At 36.8% G+C, this 5,143-nt stretch overlaps 1 protein-coding gene across 1 annotated transcript in view; it reads right to left on the reverse strand.

Moving 5' to 3' along the window:
* LOC106881579 (zinc finger protein 665) overlaps positions 1 to 4,249 on the reverse strand; it is a 12,331-nt gene extending 8,082 nt beyond the window's left edge. Inside the window, exon 1 of the mRNA XM_014932033.2 lies at positions 4,125 to 4,249. The gene's annotated coding sequence lies outside the window, so the exon portion shown is untranslated. The remainder of the gene's footprint in view (positions 1 to 4,124) is intronic.
* Positions 4,250 to 5,143: the final 894 nt, after the last annotated feature.

The raw sequence follows: 5,143 nt of genomic DNA on the forward strand, positions 1-5,143 counted from the left end.
TGACACGTAAAAGCACCCACTACACTCTCTGAGTGGTTGGCGTTAGGAAGGGCATCCAGCTGTAGAAACTCTGCCAAATCAGACTGGAGCCTGGTGTTGCCATCCGGTTTCACCAGTCCTCAGTCAAATCGTCCAACCCATGCTAGCATGGAAAGCGGACGTTAAACGATGATGATGATGATGATGATGATATATATATATATATATATATATGACGGTCTTCTTTCAGTTCCCGTCTACCAAATCCACTCACAAAGCTTTGGTCGGCCCGAAGCTATAGTAGGACTGAACCCGGAACCATGTGGTTTGTAAGCAAGCTACTTACCATATAGCCACTCCTACGCCTATTATTAATTTAAAACAATGTGAATAAATTAGTACTACTTTTGACAAAATAATCTGAATACTAAAGGGTTAAGTAACATTTAAGAAATTTCTGATTTGAATATTAGCAATGAATTGATCTGGCAACAAACTGCAATGTCATAAACTCACTGACCACAGGTGAATTGACTGAAGATGAATTAAGAGAACAACTTGTAATAAATGAGTTTAAATGACATCAAGTCTTGCCTTTAGGTTATTTCTTGAGTGTACAAGCAGTGGACACTAAAGTTCTATAGTGGCACAGCAGAAGATCACTAGATACCAATAATATACTTTACTCTTTTACTTGTTTTAGCCATTTGACTGTGGCCATGCTGGAGCACTGCCTTTAGTCGAGCAAATCGACGCCAGGACTTATTCTTTGTAAGCCAAGTACTTATTCTATCGATTTCTTTTGCCGAACCGCTAAGTTACGGGGACGTAAACACACCACCATTGGCTGTCAAGCGGTGTTTGGGAGACAAACACAGACACAGAAACATATACACACACATACATATATCTATATATATATACATATATACGTATATATATATATATATATATATATACGTATATACGACGGGCTTCTTTCAGTTTCTGTCTACCAAATCCACTCACAAGGCTTTGGTCAGCCCGAGGCTATAGTAGAAGACACTTGCCCAAAGTGCGACGCAGTGGGGATGAACCCGGAACCATGTGGTTCGTAAGCAAGCTACTTACCACACAGCCACTCCTACGCCTATCCAGACAAAAAAAATCTTCTTTATCATCTGGAAGAGAACAATTTCTTATTTCTTTACTGCCCACAAGGGGCTACACACAGAGGGAAGAGAACAATTTCTATGCCCTTTCCTGTAGATGCAATGCTTAGAGATTTTAAAGGATTTTCTGTGATTGTGATTACTTAGCTCTCTTGGTTCATCATCATCATGATCAATGTTTTAACATCCACTGTTCTATGCTTGCAAGGGTCAGACAGAATTAGTTAAGAGGATTTTCCACAGCTGGATGCCTTTCCTGTCTCCAACCCTCGCCCATTTCCCCTTGACGAATATGTTCACATGGAAGATTGGAAATGATGGTGGCATTTGCTAACGATTATTATGTGATGTGAAAGGAAGGAGACAGTAATACACACACACACATACATACAACCACCCAGATATATGATGATCTTCTTTCAGTTTCCGTTAACCAAATTCACTCACAAGGCTTTAGCTGGCTCAGGGCTATTGTAGAAGACACTTGTCCAAGGAGCCAAATAGTGGGACTAAGCCTGAAACAATGTGATTGGGAAGCAATCTTCATACAAACAGCCACACTTGCACCTTGATTCTAGCAGACATGGACCAATATATTTAGCCATTTTTGCAAGGTTATGTAGAAGAGTGGTAGCTTCAAAAAAGATGTCTGCAAAGACAGCAATATCATTAGCATAATCTGCATCTGTTATTGTGGAGACAGGTGATAAGGGGAGATGAATCTTGTTCAAGTGAAGCTGAGTTCTTTAACTCTGTCAATCAAAGTGTGATGGATGTAATCCAGATAGATGATAAATAAGAACAGTGCAAGTACATCACCTTGTAAAAAAAACTGCATTGATATCAAAGAAGATGCTGTCTCCAACAGGAGAGTGGACTTTATTTCTTGTGTTCTTGTAGAGCTTCATTATTATTCTTATCACTCTTTTCGAAGTACACTATGAGCAAGTAGAAAAAATTGTTCCATCTTGCCTCAGTGGACAGAATAAGTACTTACAGATTTTTAGCCATGATTCCCTCAGTGGTTCTTGTGATTGCTTAGACCAGGGGCTCTCAACCACTTTTTATCTATGGACCCCTTCGATTACTATTTTGCTCTGATGGATCCCCATAGCCATTCAATGTTTAAAAACTAAATTCCTATTTTGTTGTTCATACATTAACTTACGTAGGTTGAACTACATAAAATGTTAGAGAAAGAAACCAATACATACATCATCATCATCATCGTTTAACGTCCGCTTTCCATGCTAGCATGGGTTGGACGGTTTGACTGAGGACTGGCGAGCCAGAAGGCTGTTCCAGTCTCTAATCTGATCTGGCAAAGTTTCAACAGCTGGATGCCCTTCCTAACGCCAACCACTCCGAGTGTAGAGAGTGCTTTTATGTGCCACCGGCACGAGGGCCAGTCAGGCAGTACTGGCAATGACCACGCTCAAATGTTGTTTTTCATGTGCCAGTAAGGTGATGCTGGCAATAATAATGCTTGAATGGTGCTTTTTACGTGCCACCAGCACAGGAGCCAGTCAGTGGCCCTAGCAACGATTTAAAGCAGAATCTTTTCAGGAGTCCTTAAAATACTATTGCGGATCCCCAATTTACTATTTTGTTGCATTTACCCCCAAAAACCTTATATGGACCTTCAGGGGCCATGTGGACCCCAGTTGAGAATCAGACTTAGAGCTATCTTACAGTAGAGTAATTTTTTCTCTGAACTCATTTTAGTTTCTTTGTAAGACCTTCTTCAGTTCTGGCTGCATGTAGTTCAGCAACTGTTTGTTATACAATTTTGCAGTTCATCTGAACTGAGAGGAAGAGAGCATCTTGAGGATGGTCTTCTAACAGCATCCTGGGGTGTTCGTGCATGTAAGCATCAGGGGTTGAGAGGGTGGAAGATCGTTTCAGAAACAAAGCATGTAATTCACACTTGCGTGTGGTTTTTTTAAAATTTATTTTGAGCACCTTTGTTGAGTAGTTCGTCTATGATGATCCAAAGTGCTCAGTTAGGTGTTTTATTGCCCTTGGTTAACCATCAGTAAACCTTGATCGAGCAGATCTATGATCAATCAGAAAGATATTCTGGCTGCAACCACCTCGTTTTTTAAAAAAAATCTATCTTGAACTGTATTGTCCAATATATATATATATATATATATATATATATATATATATATATATATATATATATATTAAGTTGCTGTGAGTTGAGAGACATTTGGTTGTAATTTCTAGCATGTCGCGCGACCTTATAGTCTTGCGAGTTTTATGTATTTTGTTATGGTTTCTTGTGTAGAGATTGGGGGATCCAGCAGTGTTGGCATATTCCATATTGGCTCTAAGTATTTTGTCCACCCCTGTTTCAATGTATTTAATCGAAGAAATATTGTATACAGGAACGACAAGCTACTCAGTGAAGCAAATAATTTAACCAAGTGTTCAAGCCTCAACGCTTGAAGGTGCAACCTGCGAGAAATAGCAACCAAATCACGTCCCATAAAAAAAAAAATATGACACTATAAATAATTTAGTCGTAGATATACTGTCTGAATAAAAGATGAGATGGTCATCGACCATTTGATCAGGGCTAATCTGGTACTACACAATAAAGATAACCGTGTTTTGTATAATTAAGAAAAAGGTATTATATCTATGAAGGAAGACAGCTTGGTCACTGGTATTAAAGACAACTAGGAAATTAAAATATTAGAGGAATAACAAAGTGAAAAGGGAAAAAAAACAACCTATTTTATATTTTCTACTTTATTTGAAACGTCAATAATGATAATATTATTTCGGACCAGACATATAAAGAAGTAGAATAAAATCAAAAGCCAAAAAGAAACTTATTAAATAACACAGATTTATAAGTTATTCGAAGAATGTGAACGTAAGAAAATCGACACAAATAGTTAATTAATAGGTTTATATTAATTAAATACAACACAATACACTTAAGGTTGGTAATGAGTAGAGGTATATATTTATAGAACTTACTGTTTTCTATGTTTCTTCACTATTTAATGTGTAAAGTAGGTGTGACAGATGTAGAATATGAGGATTATTAAAAGAGAGCACAGATTTAGCAATTATCTTACTGAAGACATTAACAAACTGAATATCCAACATAAGTAATTGACCAAACTAACAGCTTTACTTTCGTAGCTGAAATATTTCAACTGAAATACAACACAATATGGGAAAACAAAATTTTAATTACATTTTTTTTTAAATTACGGAATATAAGATGGTAAAAAAAAATCAATATGCAGCAACATGAACAGGAATAGTTTTTAGACTATGTGGGAACTAGATGTTATTGGGATAAATTATTATAAATCATATCTTAGCTAAAGGCTGTTGTCTTTTATAATATTTATCTAGTTTTCATTATTTTTTTTTAGCATTTGTGAATAATATAGTCGATTCCGCTTAATTGCATACTGGATAATTACTTTTCGAAACAAAAAAAAAATGAAAAATTAACATGAAATGATTATAAATATTGACCGGTTAATTGCATATACAAATATAATCCCTTTCGGTTAATTGTACAAAATTTTTCTCGGATTGTGATATTTAAAAAAATTTGCGAAATATTGCATGATTTTATATATGCTTTTATTCATTTATTTATTTATTTATTGCGATTTTTAAAAATATAATGTGCCAATATTGCTCTGTCAAATTTTTACTGGGGTCAAACTATTTCGGCAGCCGCGGAAGATCTTTTTTCTTTTATTGATGGTGTGTTGCGGTCAGCTTGTTTGTCACCGGAGATATTTCGAGGTGGTAATAATAGTAGTGGTGGTGGCGGTAGCAGCTGTAGTACTTGTAGTGGTGGTTGTGACGGCGGCGGCGGTAGTAACGATGGTGATGGTAGTGGCGGCGGTGGCGGAGTTGAGCCGGGCGGAGTGCGATGGTGTCGAGTCAATTAGAATTTCGCTGTTTGTACCTAAATTGTTTCGTGTCAGATTGTTTGGAATTTCGCTTTTGTTGTTTATTTTTATATTGTT

The sequence above is a fragment of the Octopus bimaculoides genome, chromosome 7 (genome assembly GCF_001194135.2).
Source record: "Octopus bimaculoides isolate UCB-OBI-ISO-001 chromosome 7, ASM119413v2, whole genome shotgun sequence".
NCBI classification, from domain to species: domain Eukaryota; kingdom Metazoa; phylum Mollusca; class Cephalopoda; order Octopoda; family Octopodidae; genus Octopus; species Octopus bimaculoides.